This window comes from Ailuropoda melanoleuca, chromosome 18 (genome assembly GCF_002007445.2).
Source record: "Ailuropoda melanoleuca isolate Jingjing chromosome 18, ASM200744v2, whole genome shotgun sequence".
NCBI lineage: Eukaryota > Metazoa > Chordata > Mammalia > Carnivora > Ursidae > Ailuropoda > Ailuropoda melanoleuca.
In genome coordinates, this window is record NC_048235.1 from 15220800 (window position 1) to 15241484 (window position 20685).

Consider the following 20685-nt stretch of genomic DNA (forward strand, 5'->3'; position numbering starts at 1 on the left):
GATGATAAAATATAAAAATCCCCATCATAGAGCAATGACTACCAGCCATTTTACCACCATGGATCTTGAGGTTTGAATTTTTTAAAAAAAGATTTCATTTATTCATTTGTCAGAGAGAGAGAGCACAAGTAGGGGAGTGGGAGAGGGAGAAGTGGGCTCCCCGCTGAGCAGGGAGCCTGATGTGGGGCTCGATCCCAGGACCCCAGGACCATAACCTGAGCCCAAGGCAGACACCTAACCGACTGAACTACCCAGATGGCCCTTGAGGTTTGAATTATGTCTACTAAACAGAATAAATGTATTTGGTAATTTATTTTTGCCCTTTTTAATAACAGTGACATAGAATAATAATACTGATAGAAGTGATCGCATGTTAGATTCATTACGTACCCGGGTAACAGAGCAGAGTGGTTGAAAGCATGGATTTGTCATGAAAAGCTATGGACTCTTGACCAGATTGCCTTGGTTGAGACCCCAGGTCATTAACAGTGTGGCCTTAGATGAGTTTTTTAAAACTGTTTTATGTCTTAATTTCCTCATCCTAAACAGTGGGTAACAACTGTGGCAACTTCACAATGTTGTTTTGAATGAATCCATGAAAAGCACCTAGAACAGTGTCTAGAACATAGGGAGCACTCCGCATTACAAGACCCGAGTGCTTACACAGACTATTCCCAGTACTCTTAGGAACCCCACAGTCAGCATTATGCCCAATTTATAGACGAGAAAACTGAGGCCTGTTGAGATGAAAATTCACCCGGTTTAACAAAGACTGTTCAGGTCTAGACCTCAATCCTGTTCCTTTCCTCTTGTCTCTCTTCCTCCTTCCTTATTTTGCCTTTTCTCTAGAATAGCCATCTTTTTTTTTTAGAAAAAAATTATTCATTTATTTGACAGAGAGAGACAGCAAGAGAGGGAACACAAGCAAGGAGAGTGTGAGAGGGAGAAGCAGACTTCCCGCCAAGCAGGGAGCCCAATGCAGGATTGGATCTCAGGACCCTGGGATCATGACCTGAGCCGAAGGCAGACACCTAACGGCTGAGCCACCCAGGAGCCCCTCTAGAACAGCAATCTTGATCAGCAAGAGATGACCAGTGCCGTCACAGTACATTAATATAATTCCAGGAAGAATCAAAGGTGCCTGACATTTCAATTAGCCTGTGCAACTTTATTGAAAGTGAACTTGCAATTTCTGTCTAACTCTCAGAAATACTGGAAATAGCATAAGGAACTCCTCCATTTCTTTCAGATTAGACCCACTGTGACAAGCGGTTTACGTAAAAGAGAGCTTCCAGTTTGCCATTTCAGAATTCTTAACACTTTAGTTTTAGTGAAATCATTTAAATATTGCCACAAATAAGATGATAAGGGAGAGGGAGAAAAGGTCTTGTTTATTTTTTAATGGAGAAGTCTTGATTTTATCATTCTCCAAATAGGAAGACACGGATGTTTTTAAAAGTCCATATCACAACCGCCTTGGGGTGCAATGAAGAAACAGTTTTGCAAATGATGACTTATTTCATAGAAAGCCCAGGACACTTATTCTTTCTGTGTCTGTTGCAGAGGAAAAGAACATCAGTACTATGGCCACTGCTGGTTCGAACATTCACAGTGAGGTTTATAATGCATTTGTTGCCTTTTTCTGGCGGCTGCTGTTGTTATGAGGGCGCAGGCTGGGCGGGCTCCAGGGCCACACACAGACAGCGTTCAGATGTGACAGTATCTTTTATGGAGCAAAGAGAGACACACCCTCAAAAAGGGAGGGAGGCCAGAAATGAAGCAAAGCCACACAATTCCCCTCATTACCCTAACCACCCACAGCACCGGGAAATGGCGATTCAAGTCTTGGCTGCAGACAGATGAAGGCGAAGGCTGAATGATGGATAAGCCCTGTGAAGTTAAAATAGGGTGACTTGAAGAATACAAATACTATTTTTTTTTTAAAGTACAACCTACTTATTCATGTCTCTGACTTTTGGGAATGGTACTTCATCAACCCTGTCCTTACAGCTCACCACTGGGTCTGTGCTTCAAGAAAACACCCTTTGCCTGGAGGCCCTTACCGGGTCCAAACTCCCGCCTCTTCTCCACTCGCGGATGGTGCTGCGCTTTCCACCGTCATGTTCCTGAGACTCTCCCTCCTCAAACAGCTCTCTTCAGTATTGCTGTTTCCCTTTACCCCTCGCCCCTCACCTCTGTCCCCCCACCTTTGCGGTGTTGTTTGCTTTCCCCTTAGTTTGGCCAAACACTTTCACTTTTGTCTTTAGAAAGCTTTTAGGTTCCACTTCTTCCTTTGGGGAGGTCTCCTCACGGAGTGAAACAACATGGCCATCCCCAGCTCTCATGGACCTCACTGCTGCCTTCCTGAGGGGCAGCCTGGCCTTGCCCCTGGCCTCACCCGGTGGCTGCCTATGTGGTTAGCAGCCCTGTTCCCCATGCGGTTCCTGCTAGGAGACCCTGGTCTCTGAAGACGCCCCCTGAGAACTTCCCTGTCTCTGAGCAGTAGGTCAAGTGCAGGTCCCCAGTAAGGATAAAACCATTAATTTATACCAAAGCTGTTGATGCTTCTCAAATCCCCAGAGTTCAGAGTCGAGTATAGTCCTGCTGCATATTTGAGTAAACACAGAACGGGCGATGAAGGGCAGTGGCAGGAGAGGTTGGAAGGGTGCTGAGGACGGCTCACATTCCTTGCGGTTTCAGGGAGGGCTGGCATGACTGGGCAGAAAATAAATTCTTAACCCCCAATGTCATTGCCAAGTACATTCGTTAACTAACTAGGTGTTGGCTACCACCTTCCCAGTGTTTTTGCTGCTGTCATTCTCTGGCTATAAAAATTTTAGAATATTTTTTACTGAAATTTTTTTCTTTTTAGTAGAGCCTTAAGCTCTTCGGAATAAAGGTACTATGTGAAGGTACTAAATCCATCAAAATGGCAACACAACTTCATGGAGTATTTTTATAAGTTATATAGTTCATTTTCCCCCCCAAGTTCTATATGAGTTCTGAGGTGAATCTGGAAACTTTTTCCTTTTTTTTTTTAAAAATATAACTTATAAAAATAGTACATGTTCATGGTAAAGTCAGACAAACAGAAATAAACCAAACAGTTCAGAAGAGGAGACATGGGACCTAACCCCCCCCCCCCTTCAGCCTCACTCCCCGAAGCAGTGGTCCTCAGCTGCAGATGAGTTTGCCTTCCGGGGGACGTGTGGCAATTTCTAGAGACATTGCTGGTTGTCATAATGGAGAGGGGGCGGTGTTGCTACTGGCATTTCGCAGGGGGAACAGAGTTGATGTTCAACATCCCCCCCCACCCCCCACAGCCTCCTCAGCAGGGAACTTCTCAGCCCAAACGCGCTACCCTGGCCCAGAGTGACGGCGGTAAGCTATGGTTTACATGTTTTTCCAGAAAGTGTAAAATATATACGTCTACTTTTTTCATTTTTTTTTTTTTACACAAATAGACTGAGTATATCCCCCAATAATCTGTAACCTCTTTTCACCCAACAATGTCTCGGTTATTTTTCCATATTGAGATGTACAGTTTACCTCATTCTTTTAAAATGCTGAAGAGTTTTCAATTGGCTCATTATACCATAAAATATTTAACCAGCTCTCAAAAGGAGATAATTTGGTTGTCTTTCATTTTCCTTCATTATAAAGGGATCTGCCAGAAAGGATTTGAAAGAGAAAGAGAAACTATACAAAGGGCTGGATTTTCCACGGGGCTTTTGCTTGCTTCACTTTCGCTCAGAATCTGACTTAGAGGTTACGTTCACAATGAGAGGGTGAATCAGTGTCTGCTTTTCAAACCCCAGTTTTCTCTTGACTGTATCACACAGGAGTGTGGGAGGAGGAAATACGAGCGACTGCTTTTTGTTCCCTCTTCTTTTCTACCAGCCATGGTGGAGTTTCTCCAATAGACATTTTTAATGTCTGGCTCACAAGCCAGCAAATCAAGGCAGCTGTGGAAATGCTAGGCTTAGGGGGCTCGCCGTATCTGAATTACATCCAACCTTTTTAAAGAACCCGGATTAGGTTTAAAATATGCTAGAGATTTAGTCCGTCCCTGAGGTTACTAAAGAAACGACCACTTCAAAGCCAACTCCTCACTAAGTTTTCCTTCTTTTTTCCTTCTGAAGGACGTCAGCCCAGGAATTCAGTCAGTTGATATCTTTTGCTGCTTTCCTGTGTCTGCCTTCATTTTGGGCTATAGAATTGGGGCTGGGACATGTTACGCCATCGACTCCCAACTGCACAGTACGGCTACTGTGTGTATAGGGATGTTCACATTGATCATGGAAGGTAGATGTTACTTCCAAGACCCCAAAGAGGGGACTCCCACAAGGAAAATACTACGTAACGATTTCCACTTTGCAAGAACATAACTGACCCCAAGTGCCATACGTGGTAACTCTTCAACTATGTGGATTTACCTATTTCATCTCACTTGAAGCAGCATGAATTTGATTTTCTCTCAAATTCATCTCTGCCACTTGGGTGAAAACTGGTCAAAGTTCATACCTGGAGGAACTGCTTTAAAAGAAGAAACAATTGTTTTAAGAAACTCTTGCTTCCCACCTAGAGGGGTTATAACATGTTTTTGTTAAAATGCAAAAACAAAATGGGAAAACTGCTTTGCATTGTCCCTTCCTTTAAATATATTTATATCAGTTGTTACGCCTTAACCTGTTATCCACTTTCTTTAGCCTCGCTGCATTTCACCCATGGCAACAGGCAGCCATCCCCATATAAACAGCTTCCTGCTTTTTCCATAGAGATAAAAATAAAAGAGTAAAAATGACCAACTCCCTTGTAAGACCTCAAATATAAACAGGATTATTTTTAAGGGCTCTCACAGAAACGTCTGGAAGTAGCCGTAGGTCATGAAGGGCTGGTCCTGGAATCACTGTCTCCCTGGTGTATGATTTTGCCGTGCATTCCCTAAGGGCTGTCTCATGGATGAAGTGAAAGGCCACATGTGAAAGGTAAGCAGGGTCCAAAAGTCAGTTATTGCTTCCTCTGCTAATGATTCACTAAATGACTTTGAGTAATTCACTCATTTCTTCCATCCGATGAAGTTGTTTGACATGAAGGAGAAGTGGCAAAGTTTTCTTATCTTCTCAGGAGCCGAAAGCTATCACAACAGGGTTGGAGCCAAGCCTCCTTGCAATGGTTTTTCCATCAGTCTTTTGTGAGGGCACATGTATAAGGGCTCAGCTGTTGGAACATGACTGGAAGGGAAAGTGCACCCGTGTGTAGGTAGCAGAGTCAACAGGCAAAAGGAGTTAAAACAAGAAGACCTGTTGGAAGAGAACAGGAATGCGGAAGACGTTGTCTTCATTTGGTTTATGAACTTTCCTTACCTTTGTAACCACTTCATGTTTTAGAAGCCATGGCAGAAGTTTCAAAGGGTAAGAAGACTGTTTAATGATGTCTAAGAAAGAACTACTCCTCTACTTTTAATCCCCTTCCCTGGGGATTAAAAGTTCAGGAAGACTCTCAACTGGGGACACACTCAATGTTCAGTCCACCATTCCCTAATCCCATTCCTCCACCATGCTCTTTCCACATACCTTTTTCAGCTGCCTGTTCTTACAGAGTAATTGGTGGATTATTACAATATTGTATAGCAACATTACCACAAAATTATTTGTATTTGCTGTATTTCACAATCCTTAGGTGATATTGAATAGCTCAAGTGATAAGACATTCTCTTCCTAAAACTCTATACCGTAGTTTAAAATGGTGCCTTGCACATGAATTAGCCTCATTAAAATTAATGTCTTCAAGTTATGAAGAATGATAAGAATGAAGAACAAAAAGTATAACTTCTTGTCCTTCTTCTTGCCATCACAGCATCATAAAAAAAAGAATAAAAGAAAAAAAGAATCTTTTCATTCGTCATGAGCGGTAAGTGGACTGGATTGTTAACAAAACAAAACAGAAAATAACGTATTTGTGCAATACAGGTTTTTAAGTTTACATGCCTAGAGAGCTGCATAAAAATAGTACAGGGCTGAACCTTCCAGGGAAGTTATTTTTTCTAACGGAACAATTACTGAAAATTGGGACCGAAATTATAGTTTGCACATTGTAATGCACTGAAATTCTCTTCTACTTGACTCTAAAAAGGATTGTACTCTATCCATTTGTGGGGATGGAATAAAATTACCACAGGAGATTTCTGATATCATTCTTCAACCAAAATGCTGCCTGTTACACATGGAAATTCCATGGATGGGTAAAAGTAGGAAACCAAGGTGATATCCGTTGAGTTAATGCTTTGTGGCTTATGACCTTTCTTAATGGAAAGGAACAAGTATTCCATTTTTTGGTATGCATTAAAGATATGAGTATATGTATCATTATATATATATATATATATATACACACACACACACACAAATCTATGTATTGTATATGAGTAAAAAGGTTACTCATAATTTTGCTACTAAAAGCTGTATGATAATGACATATTCCTACAACTTTTTAAAATAAAAACCTTTTGAATCAAAGGGAACTTAAAAAGAAATCACTTTTTTTTTTTTCCAGAGACAGACCAAATTTTCCATTATCATGAACTGGTTACTTACTGATTTTTAAAGATTTATTCATTTACTTGGGAGAGAAAGAGAGCATGCCCACGCACACGCATGAGTGGGGGGAAGGGCAGGGGAGCAGGAGAGAGAGAACCTCAAGAAGATTCCCTGCTGAGCACAGAGTCCGACTTGGGGCTCCATCCCAGGACCCCAAGGTCGTCACCTGAGCTGAAATCAAGAGTTGGCCCCTCAACTGACGGAGTCACCCAGGTGCCCTCTGAACCAGTTATTTATAAACACAATTACTAGTGATGTCCTGGAAAAGGAATCTAGGGGAATTCAAATTAGTTTTTGAAAAATGAGCCCCAATTTATTATATCCTCCCTGAAACTATTAGCAACTTGTTTTTCCTTAATATGCAAATGTCTCTGTCTCCCAGATTTTCCCATAACCATTTCTCTTTTGTTCTATTTCTAACAGCTCACTTATTTTCCTATTTGTCAAAGGGGCTAATGCGAGTATATGCTCTCTCTCGGAATGTCATATATTTCTTATATTTGGTTCATTTTTTATAAGCTTTCATAAAAATCTATGCATGTATTTACTCACTTCTTGATTTACTAATGTGGTTTCAATATACACTTTTCAAAGTTAATGTTGTCAGTAATGGGCCAAACGAGCAGATGCCTCCTGAGATGATCTTTTCTTGTGGCGTTTCTGCCGAAAGTACGGATCTTGAGTCTAATCATGAAGAAACACCAGAGAAACCTAATCGGGGGAACACTATATAAAATAAGTGGCCTGTATACTTTAAAAATAATGGGAAAACACACGAAAAAGGCCAAGTGACTATTCCAGATTAAAGGATACTAAAGAGACATGAGCTTTACATACAGGGGCTAATCCTGGCTCAGATCCTGGACTTGAGGGACAAAAAAGCTCTAAAGGATATTATTGAGACAACTGGCAACATTTGCAGATGGATCACAGATTAGGGAAGTGCACTGATGCTGCATTTTCTGATTTCAATAATTGCAGTGTGTTTACATAAGAGAACATCTCTGTTCTTAGAAATCATATGCTGAAGTGTTTAAGTAGAAAGGGGCATGATGCCTATAGTGTGCTCTCATGTGATCTGTAAAAGTTATATATATATATCTGTTATATATAATGAGAGAGAGAGAGAGAGGGAGACTTGATAAAGGGGATAAAGATAACAAACAGGAAGCCTGTGTAAAGTGTACACTGAACTTCATAACATTTTTATTAACTTTTCTAAGTTTGGAATAAAAATACGAAGTATGAAAATAAAAACTTAGTGAAATGAGTAATAAATATGCCCCTTATTTTAGTATTTTAATCACCTTTCTTAGGGCATAACTTGGGTCTTCCTGTTGTGGGGAATAATAATCTTTATGTTCATGGATATTTTTTTCCTACATCTGTTTTTGGGGTCCACATCACATGCCACAAGAGCCCCAGCTTTTCCGAAACCTCCTGCTATAATTAATGCGGAATCTGGTGCAGTGTTAATTTTGAATAAAAAAGCTGTGGGTTGAATGACAGCACCAGCTGACAGGAGGCACTGGTGCTGTTGGATTCCAGGCAGGCAGAACACATCCAGCTGTGGGGGCCTGGGAGGCCCGGAGGAGAAACATGTGAAAAGACGAGTTTTATAAAATGCTTGTAGTCTGGAAAATAAGGAATGCTAATTATTTTCCAACAATTTTGGAAGCAAAATTAAGTTCTAGCAAAAGCACGGAAATGAGGGAGGAAAGAGAAGCATACAAAATGTTAAAACTCATTTCTTTTAGCTGTGGTCTTTTATGTTATTCTGTAGCCTCTTCTGTCTTCCTTTCAATGCATTTCTTTTAAATGCAATTCTCTTTATATTTCATTTATGAAATGTTCAGCTTTTTTGACACGTTAGGGTGTAATAATTAGGAATATAAATGCTATATGGCATATAATATATATATCATTCAAAAAACATTTATTGAACATACTGACCTATATACAAGCCGCCACGGAGCTTGATCCTAAGAAACTATAAAGGTACAGAGACTAATAATATAAAGTCTGCATTTTGCAGGAACAAACCGTGTGAAGTTCAGAGTGTAGGGGACAAACAGTTACACACATTATGAGAAGATTAAAATTCTTTGTTGACTAAGTGCTGTAATGGGCATGCAGCGTTCTGGGGACTGACAAAAGGGGGCATTTGGAAAGGAGTGGCTATGAGGGAAACTCCTGGAGGAGTTTTAGGTCCAGGTCAGAGTGAAGAGAAATCCAAGGAGTGAGCGAGAGGACGATAGGCATTTCTTCACTTTCGACTTTGCTGACCCTTTGGAAGGTATAATCAAGGGATTTTGGATTACTATATCTGTAATTTGAGTTCTAAACCCTTAGCAGTCAAATTGTAGACATTCAGCATCCTCGTGTCCTTTCTGAGGTCTTGGCGGACTTACCCGAGGACTTTTCTGGGTCTGCTACTTGGCATCAGTGTGACCTCTGAAGGCACTACACTTAACCCTTTCTGTCTCATGGCATCCACACCCACTGTCCTGCTGGGGTTCCTGGGACATTTTTGGGAACCAGTCCAGCCTGATTAAGGAACTACCTTTTTTTAAATGACAGGGAACTTCTAAAGAGTGTGGCCTTCATTATCCTGGGGCTATCTGAAGCATCTGTGTGTTAGATGCCATAGTGCACTCTGCCCCAGGGTACCCACCGTTTTGGAAGTGCGTTGTCATTATATCTTTAATATCACCTCTTCAGCTGTTTTTGAACCCCGATGGAAAATATGGTCGACCTGGCCTTACTGTCTCCTAAACTCTTTTCAATATTTTTCTTTTTTGCTCCATTAGCCAAATTCAGGATAGTTTCTTTGGATCTATCTTCTAGTTTACCAATTTTCTCTTCAGTTGTATCTACCCTCTTTACTCTGTCCACTGAGTTTTTAATTTCTAAGGCTTCTATTTGATTCTTTGAAAAATATTCTTCCCCCCCCATAGTCTCATGTTCCTGGCTATTTTCAAGTTCTTCCTTAGTTTATGATTATAAGCATAATTATGCTATATTCTGTATCTAAAAATTCCAATATTTGAAGTCTTTGTGGTTATTTTCTTCTGTCTTTTGTTTTGGTTGACTCTATATTTTATTGTTTCCTTGGATGTTTGTGACTCTTTATTAGAAGCTCATATTCTTTTTAACTGTGGAATTTCATGAATGTTCAGATTGAAGTAATGTTCCTCTGAAGAGAATTTGCATTTGCTTTTTTCAGTCATCTTCACATACTCTTTAACTGGACCCCTTTAAATAAAATGTCTCTGCTGAAAGTTCTGAATCACATAGGTAGGTGAATTTGAGCTTCAGTGCTGTAAATTCTCAATATAGCTTCTTTAATTTCTTTTCTTTCTTTTCTTTTTTCTTTGCTCCAGGGTTGGGATGGGCAAATTTTTGTGCTGTCCACTTCTATGAAGTGGGTTTATTTTTCATTCATCCTAAGGCTGAGAGTGTGTAGCTCTTTAATGTCTCAGCACTCTGTGGACATAACTTCCTACTGACTTTCCCACCTTGGGCATGTATTTATCTCCTGTCCTCTATACCCCGTGCAGCTGTCATGGTGGAAACTCAAGGTTTCAGTGCTTAGCTCAACCTCTCAGAGGAAAATCTGGCTTTGACCCTTGCTTAATTCCTGGGTTTCTTCTTTCACTTTAATTTTGGCCTCTGTGGATTCTGCTCATTTGTGCCATTTTAGCAATGCAATTAAAGATGTATTTTTTTTTTCTTAATTCAACATTTTAGTCATTTTCATTGGCAGGGTCTTTCAAAATACCTGGTCTATCACAGTGCCAGAAACAGAAGTTGGCTCTAAGCTGTGTAACGGGCAAAGAGAAGAGGGAAATCTAATCAATTACATGGCCACAGGGGCCAGGAGAAAAATGGTTCTCAGTTGCTTTGGAGAGATACAACAATTTTTGGCACCAAGGCCAGACTGGGATTTTTCTCAGCAGCCGTTCTAACAGGCCCCATAGTCTTTCTTGTTGCTTGGATGGTCCAGGAGGCTGCTCCATCAGTCTTTGGAACTGATGTCCTTTAGAGTGCCAAGGCTGGGTGGATGTGTGGCAGTGAAGAAGATCCAGGAAGATAAATTGCTCTTTCCACGTAGTGTTATACTCAGTACAATGGGTCCCAAAATGATGTAGCTTTCCCAAGAGGCTTCTGAATCATCATGCCTATACTTACAGTTTCTTAGACATGCTCAGACAGATTGGAATCTGTTACAGCCAGGCACAGAAGATAATTTTTTACTTAAGCAGCACAGAGTTGGCCTCTAAATGACATGGGTGGAATGGGTCTACTACCCTGTATTAAACTGAGTCATGGCATCTTTTACAGCCTTTTTTATGGCATGGTCCAACCATCTAAAGACATGTCTCTAGATAAGCTGAAATCAAAGATCAAAATGTTTTGCAATTAAAGAATACCTTCTGTAATTGTTAGATGTTGTAGGTTTTATATCCTGTTCTAATTATATTTGAGTGCAGTTTGCTGGTAATTAAAGTGTATAAAGTGAACGAATACTTACTTGGTTAGATGGGACTGTTAAGATTAAAGAAGTTAATTATTAGTCACATCAAAATTTGGACAGTTGTGAATGATATTTGGCTGGACTTGTTTCCTAAATTAGTGAATGGATTATATGGCAAATGGAATCCTAGATTTCTATTTCAATTTAAATGAAAATATGTGGAAATATTAATTTAAAAAACTATTTGCAAGGAAAGCTTTTATACCTGGGAGAGTTGGGAGGGAAAAACTTTATAGTATAAAGTAAGAAAAATTCAGTGAATTGGTAATAGCAATTGTCAAGAAGGGATTTATGGGGTGGGAATAAACTTCAGTTAAAGATGAAATGATTGCCTTGTAATTTTTGACAGATTTTAGGAAAGAAACAAAGGGTTGAAAGCAATTGTGTGAGTCCCCTTATCTTGTACAGTGAAAGCAGAACTAACGTTCTTGTCATATCTCAGAAATAATAAAAATACTGTTAGGATTCCATGAAGTGAATTTGAAAATCTGTGAAATAAACCATTCCTTATTGGATGGGACCCCTGCTGAAGAAAAGCCTTTCCTAACAGATGGTGATTCCGGCCACATTGTGAGTTTAGCAAAAGCTCTTACCTATTTCTGAAACTGTTGGGTTCAGTAAACTTACTAAATTATACTCTTTGTCTTAATTTTTAACCCAGCTATTGTTTTCTCCCTCTTACAGCATGGATGATAATAGCAACTTTAAATTTATGGTCAAGTCTTTTGTTTTTCATGGTTTCTATGGTTGTTTTTCTGGCTTCTAACCATTTTCCCCCATCTTAGACAAGTTCTTCACAACGACATAAAGGTGACACAGCAGGTGGCATATACGGATTCCCGCCTTTGCTTTGTAAGCAGGAAATTACTGTTCTTAGGTTCAAGGATTTTTTTTTTCTCCCCCCCACCCTCGAAAAGTAAGAAATCCTGTTTTGCCAGCGTGAAGAGCTCGTTCCTGAGCACCACAGGTCAATGTGAATGTTCAAGCTCGCGAGTAAATTCTATGTCTACAGTTTTGTCAACATGTAGAGAAAGAGCTTGAAGAGTAACCATTTCCTTTCTCATTTTCACTCAGCTGGAGCTGAATCGGTCCCCATAATATCACCACATTGGTTTCCCACTGACCGTTTTCACGTGAACTTGGAAAGCACATAAATAATCGTTTACCCGAAGACGCTTTAAACTATGGTAAGAGAGTAATCACCCACTGTAAAGGTGGGAATGGCTTTGAGTTCTGAACCTAAGTGTTATTTTAAGAGCGGGAAGCAGAGATGATTACACTTATACTCAAAAGCTTGTTCTGTCAATTTCGAAATGAAATGGAAACACTATTTTAAATTTATGAAGTAAAATGATGTGGAATTCCTCATTCACTTATTCATGCAAGTGATGAAATTTCATTGGGTGGTGGTTTATTTCCCACGTTGTAATATCTGATTTAAGTGCGCTTCTCCTCCCTGCCCATGGCAAGATTTGGGTATAAATCATCAAGATTTACCTGATTTATTTTCTATTTAAGTATTATATTCTCCAAATTCATGACTTCACATTATTCACATGATTTTAGGATTTTTCAGAAAATGTCAAAAGGCCCTCACCTACATAGGAAATATGATACACAAATGACCACTCATGCATTGGTTCAGGTGTCAATGCTCTTTCAGTGGAGATTGGTTTAAAGTCTCCACAATTGGGGGCGCCTGGGAGGCTCAGCTGGTTAAGCACAGGTCAGGATCTTAGTCAGGGTCCTGGGATCGAGCCAGGCATCGGGCTTGGCACTCAGCGTGGAGTCTGCTTGTCCCTCTCCCTCAGCTCCTGCCCCTGCTCGTGCTCTATCTCTCCCTCCCTGTAAAATAAATAAATAAAATCTTAAATAAATAAATAAATATCTTCACAAATGAAAACTTATAAAGAACCTCTAGGATCAATGTTCTTAATTGGGATAATCTTTCCCACATTGTGGAAATCCTTTCTCTAGGGTCTCTAGTTTGACCAGGAGGGTAGAAAGGGTGCAGTGGTCGGTGTAGTTTTTGTCTGCTCAGCATCATTCCCCGTCCTCCTACTATGCTTTCTCCATTCTCAGTGGTCCAGGTGGTGATGTCAATCAGAAGGTCTGTCCCCACTCAGTGGGTAAGCATGTGATCAGGGCTAGCTATTGGAGTGCCGAGGATTATCCAGGAATGTGCATGTGACTCAAGAAAGATAAATCAGTGTCTTTTCTGAGATTGATATAGGGTTTTAAAGGGTGGGGAACATATAATTCCACCACGATTGCTAAGCAGGGCAAACGTGCATCTGGGGTGGCGAACGCCATCATGTCTGACACACACAGAAAAAGCCAGACTACGATAGAGCAAGTGGAGATAAGCATACTGAAATGTGGAGAAGGAGAGAGGCAGAACTCTAAGCACATTGTTTACCTGTGGGTCCACCCATAATTAAAGCTCTATCTACGTCTGACTTCCCCAACACGCAGACACTACATTCTCCCTTTTTGTAAGCCAGTTTGAGCTGGGTTTCTAACATGTCTAATCCAAAAGGGTCTTAACTAATGGAGTCCCTATTGCAGAACTTCTAAAGTCAAGATTGGACTGCAATTCTGCTAATATCTTTTCTATTACTCTCTTTCTTTTTTTTTCCCTATGGTCTGACCAACAACTGCATAAGGTCTTTTGAAGCTTTTATGCTAATCTGAACAAATTCACCAGAACACAAAGAATGATTTCACAGTGCAATTCAAACATAAACTCCCCATCGAGAAAACACGGAGATGTTTGTTAGCCATGGCCTGTGCAATAACTTTGGGTGTAATGCTTTAATTTACAGTTCCCATTGGGTAGAGCTGCAGGCACCCTGGGAGTTAACCTGTGGGACAAGGCGAAGAGGAGCATATATTCTTTCAAGGCACTTGTAGCTGTCATTTTATTTTTTGAGAGTTATGAATGGAGGTATTGTTGCAAACAGCTGTACTGTGAAGGCATTTAAGCCAGTTATTACTGCCTGTGGTGTCGGCACTCAAAATGTTGCAAACACTGAAATTATGATTTACAGAGTTGAAAATGTAAGTTTTAGAAGATCTGGCATGCCTGGCTCTGTCTCTTTATATTATTGGACAGATTCTTCTGTAATGATTCTAAAGCTGAGTGCTTATAATCCCAATTAATTCAAAAGAGATGGCCAGGATACATCACAGGACTTTTAATAATATGTTAATTAGGAAAGCAATATGGTAGCACCAATGTTATTTTTAATGTTTTTAATTATTTCTCGATGTGCTATATTAAACCTCTATTACATGGAACAAAATCTGAAGACTTAGAATCTAGTAAAATAATTTTTAAGTGTTACAAAGCTTAGAAGACGATGAATTTGGTTGGATTGAACTGAGATGACAAATATATTTTGGGATCAGAAAAAAATAATTTTATGTTTTCTGGAAGAAGTCTTTGATGTATTGTCTGACAGTTCACTTCCTTCCAGTAAAAGACCATCTTTAACACCTTTAGATCTATTGTCATACCCAGTTCAGTTGACTAATCTCTGCTACAGTTCCTTCTCTTCTTATGTTGCCCAAGTCATGATGTCACCCTACAAACTCTCCCTTTGGTTGAGATTGACGTAGCAATTCAGTAATTGGGTTGCCCTTTTAGCATAGTAAATCCCACGCCATTTCATGTCTTTTGGTTCTTGGGCTAATTGAGAATTATTTCCAGAATATTTGCCAAAGAGCAGCCAATAGAAAACTTCCCAATTAGTTTCTGAGTTAACAGAAGATAAGATTTCTATTCAATTTGCACACAGAGCATTGTCCAGATATTATTGTGTTAATCTAATTTTTTAACTTAAGAAATTTTTAAAATAGTGGTTTTTTTTTTTTTTTTGAAAGGAAGGCATCCCGTCGTTCATCTAGGAAAATATTCTCTATTCACAGGTGCCTCAGGATGTTTTGGGTTGCATGTAACACAAAACTGACTCAAACCACCTTAGTAAAAATGGAAATTCTGGGGCTGACAGCACTGAATATTCTAGGTGACAAGAGACTTTCTCCAGAGCTCGGGCTCTGACAAGTCCCAGCTTTCTCTCTCTAGTTTTTTGTTCTGTTTCTCAGTACAGACCACAAAATGGGGCTAACAGTCCCCAGGCACATGCTGCCTCACACTTCCACTAGGAACAAGAGTCGGCCTCCTTGATAATTCAAACAAAATCCCCCAAGTCAGTTCTCCTGGCCCTGATTGGCTGAACCTGAGTCACATGCCAGTCTTTCCTTTGAATTCATCTCTGTGATTAATGGGATTGGATTTGCTGAGTGGCTTAAGGGAACCAACTTCCAGTCCTGGAGCTGAAGCCAGGATCAATCCCATACTAACCCCACTGCAGGGAAATTCAGGTTGCCATCTTGGGGAATGGATGCTAGGATCTGAAAGAGAATCCACGTGTCTTGGCCGGGTCACATCTGGCACCTAATTCAGTACCACTGGTCTGTCAGTAAAGGTATAGGAACTACGGCATAAATTCGTATGCTGAGACTCTGTGGTGGTCGATTTGTGGAAACACTGTGGTTGTCTAGCACCATCTTTATCAATGTGTGCTCTGAGATTCGCTTTATAAAAGACATGGGGTGCCTGGGAGGAATGCAGATTCCTGGGCCCCATCTCGGATTTGCTGAATCAGAATTTTGTGGGTAAGACTCAGGAACATGCATCTTTAATAGGTCTCCCTGGCAAATGTCCTGCATACTAAAACGTATGTTGCATGCGTTGTTGTGTAACCCACAAGCTGCTATGGTCAACACACATTCTACAACTTTACTACGTCTGCATCTCGGACTGTATGTGGAAACATTTTCTATAACATTTCTTTCTATTGACCTCCTGGGTAAGAGTATAACTATTTCTTTTTTTTTTTTTTTAAGATTTTTATTTATTTATTTGACAGAGATAGAGACAGCCAGCGAGAGAGGGAACACAAGCAGGGGGAGTGGGAGAGGAAGAAGCAGGCTCATAGCGGAGGAGCCTGATGTAGGACTCGATCCCAGGACCCTGGGATCACGCCCTGGGCCGAAGGCAGATGCTTAACCGCTGTGCCACCCAGGCGCCCCTGAGTATAACTATTTCTAAACAATAATCCAGTCATCCACTCTGTTAAGAAGACTGTAAGGACTTACTAAATTTATCAGGTGAGGAGGAAAATCTCAGAAGATTGACAGGCACAGCTGAGACGCATCTCTGTGCTACACTCGAAGGGAGTGTCAGCAAGTGTAAAAATGGTGATGTTAGGACCAGCAGGAAAAATATATTTGCTATGACAAATGGCATCAAATAAAGCATGCTGTTGCCCACTTACGTATACTATTTACTTTTCAGAACTCTTCTAAACTGTCTTCAGAATATGACTGATACTTTAGCAACTTGCTCAATCTGTGACACTCGGATAGTTGAAGTACGGTGTTGACAGCAACTGCTGCAAATCATATGAATGCTGGTTGGGACTTACAGTAAAAAACACAACATTCATGGCGCTGCTTCATCGGATCCTTCTTTTTGTCTGACAGCGCAGATCCCAAGACAAATTTTCCATCAGCTTCCTAGAAATGACCTATGGGACCTGCCGTCTCCCACACAACTCCCACCTTACAAGCAGCATTTCTTGGACACCTATTGGCGGCTGGTTACCAGCATTGCTTTGAGATAGTAAACAGTGCTCGTGGAGGAATGGTGAAATTAAGATTATTACCACATTAAATCTGATTTTTTTTTTCATTGCACTTCTTACAATGCTATAGATTCTGAGATGTGATATTGAACCACTGTCTGTTTAGGAAGTTGGCATAATTTTTATGTGCTGCCTGAGGATAAAATAATGTAAATAGAGTGGGGAAATAAAATTCTATAAACAACAGTGATTTGAAATAAAATATCAGGGGCGCCTGGCTGGCTCAGTTGGTAGAGCGTGCGACTCCTCATCTTGGGGTTGTAAATTCTAGCCCCATGTTGGGTGTAGAGATTACTTAAAAATGAAATCTTAAAAAAATATATCAGTGGAATATACTCTCTCAAAAGAATAACAGATAATTGCTGAGTATTCACAAATCCTGAGTCCTCGTATTACTGAGTATACCAAACTACATGCTAAGCGATTTACATTGTGGTGATTTATTTAATCTTGAGAACAACCCGAGGAGGTAGTTTTTGCTATTATACCCATTTTGCAGATGAGGAACCTGGGGGCATGGGGAAGTTAATAAATCTGCCTAAGTTCATACATCTAGTAAGTTAAGGAATTGGACTTTAAATCCAGACTGTGGATCCAGGTCCATGCTCCTCACCATCAAAGTATAGAATAGTTACATATGATTTTAATGTGTCATGATAAATCAAGAATTATACTAAAATTTCCCATATCTTTTAACAATGAGTTCAGTACAGCATAGGAGATAGCAAAAACATAGCAAGCAGTATTCAGCAGTATATAGCAGTATAAAGATTTTATGATTATGATTTCAAGCTAAGCTCAATCGCTGACAAATATGAGATTTGGTTAAAGAAAGGCCTCCAGCATGTGCAACAAGAATTAGATCTAAAATATATGGACTGCCGGCCTCCACGGTGACAATGTCATTCATCTACCATGAGCCTGATAGTCCCCTTGAGCTGGTTTCACAGTAGTGCATATGATTTGTGTAAGTCATGCAGATTTTTTCATCTGATTCTGCGTGGCCGGTGTAGCCAGCGTGTGAGGTGATGGACCAGCGTTAGGAGCCGCTATGGTCGTGAAACTACACATGATCACCCTAGAATTTCCTTGGTACGTCAAACCCCTGCCTTGTTTGCCTAGCACTTTTTCTAACCAAAGGGCAGATGCTGTGTGATGACCGCAATGCTAGATAGCTGTGAGTGTTTAAAGTTTGTGTTACTTCTTAAGTAAATCTTTAATACCAGTGATGAAAATAAGCTTGACATCTCATCCACCGTGGCAAACAATTATTTGCACCTTTTATGTATTCCTTTCTAGCCTCCATCCTTCTACAGGCAGAATCTTATATGTTTATCATCTTGCTGTGTATATAATTTTCGGTCCTGGTTTTTACTTAACATTTCCCATGATCCCACAATTTTTATAGTTGTTATTGCAACGGCTGCACAATAAACCATTGAGTGGATTATCTTATTTTATGAAACTGTGTTCCAATTGTTGAGATTTTGTTTAGATTTTTCCACTCACTTGCCATTAATAACAACACTGTGAAGCTGGGTTTAGGCCACAGGCAAATCCTATCCACTACTTATTTTTGTAAATAAAGTTTCATCGGAACACAGCCACACGTACTCACTTACATACCATTCATGGCTGCTCTCTTACTATAATGGCAGAGGCGAGCGGTTGCAATGGAAACCAAATGGCCCACACATCCTAAAATATTTATTATCTGGCCCTTTACAGAAAAAGATGACCAATTCCAAATCGTGATGGTGGTACCCCCATTTCTTCCTTATTTTGGATAATTTCATAAAGGTAAATTCCTGGGATTGGGATTACTTGGCGCCCAAGTGTATGACTATCATATGATCTCAAAAAGATGTCTGCTCTTCTTCAGTGTGAAAAAAGCTATTTCCCTGTATATTTATTACTTTTTTTTCTCTTATGTCTGATTATGTTTCTTCTATGCTAATCTATTAGAGTCTTACTGCTTCACTTGTTAATTTGTACGAGCCTGTGGATGATTTTCTGACTTACATTAGAAGCATCAGCAATGAGATATGTTGGTTGATAACCGACTGCACATAGATACATATAATTCATGCAAGCATCCGTTAAAGCAGATAGAGGAGTCAGCTCATAATAATTATGAATGTCACCTTTTAAAGCTAGAATATCTGTGTTACTGATGTAAATAATACCAGTAGTTCTTTTATTAGTCTCTAAATCTCTAAGCTGAACTCCTGCAAGGAAAATATGTCTTCTTTATGTAATGAAAATATTTGCTTATGTAGTATTAAATTTCTCATTTGTGTATGACTCATTAAAGTAGACACCCAACTCAGCTCTGGTCCTAAATAAAAGAACCGGTTACAATAATCTTTTTTTTCTCAAGACGCGAAATGTTGACAAGCTTGAGTCTCTCCTACGCCGGCTGCAAAAATTAAAGAGGGCTATAATAAAATTATAGAAGGCAGATCTGTGACCAAATACAGGACCAGTTCCCCAGACTCAAAGAAAGAACAGCCTCAAGGAGAGGGGAGTAAGAATTTACTTACAGTTGTTTAGAACCCTAAGGAAGGTTTTTAGGCACATATCTGCTGGTAATATCTTGAAGGTATTAAATCAATGCCCTTTAATTTCGCCTTCACATCATGTCCCCTTCCAGCTTCCTATGTCTACCGATGGGCCTTGAAGCCCAACGCCCCACAAAATAAGGGGACAATTTTGCCTAGAACAAAGATAGGACAGATCAGCTTTAGTCACAAAGCTGAATTCTTGAGATGTAGCTGAAGCAATGATTTTAACGCTCAGGCTTTGGTGAGAGGACATTCCTCTTCTAATTGTCTTCAGCTCCATTAACATAACAATGTGGTTGGTGATCGCACGCAAAGGGTAGCTGGAAATCAGAACTGGAGCCCAAGGGAAAGGAGAAATGCTTCCCTTCTAGCCTGAGAGGCGATGGTGGGTGTTACACTTGCTCCTCCTTACCCCTGGGAGATACGTTGCCAGACCCTCGGTGACTGCCTGGAACCGTGGACAGCAGAAAACATTACATAGCCCCTGTTTTTCCCTACACATACCCAGCCCCGCTAAGGCTGACTTTATAAACCAGGCACAGTAAGGGATTAACAACAGCCCATGATAAATAGAACAATTGTAACAACATGCTGTAATACCGGTCTGTGAATGTGATATCTTTCTCAAAACATCTTATCGTGGTGGACTCACCCTTTCCTGTGATGCTGGGAGATGATAAAAGCCACACGAGGAGAGGCAGAGGCGAGTGACGCAGGTGCGTGACGTAACATGAGGCAACTCTTGACCTTCTGACGCTCTGTCAGAAGAGGAGCACCTGCTTCGGGACCTCGGCTGAGCGCGTGCACCTGCCATTACAGAAAGCAGAACCACAGAGGAAGGGACAGCTGTGGGGGAGGACGCCGCCGGTGGCTGTGCCGAGGGGCGTGAAGGAGATGGTGCCTGGGACGGAAGCAAGAGGGGCCTGAGGCCGAACCCCTGCTCTGTTCTCCTGCCCTGCAAGGTCCACGTGGGGCGTCCCGGTGTTCTTCCATGCTTTGGAGAGGAACAGAGGGAAGCGGGGAGAGCCTGCACAGAGCACAGAAGGGCCCGAGTCTGTGGAGACTAGAGAGCCCGAACGCCGTGGTCAGGGCCATGGAAACTCGCAGTGACTGCCGGCCTGATGACCAGAGGGGACCCCCGCAGCTCAGCCTTCGCCGGCCTGGGGCGCAGGTGCAACCCGCAGACGGCAGCGACTGTGCGGCTCCGAGGCCTCGTTTCTCTCAGGCCTCTACATGCCACTTCTCGGTGTCAGCCCAATAATGCGGCTAAGAGC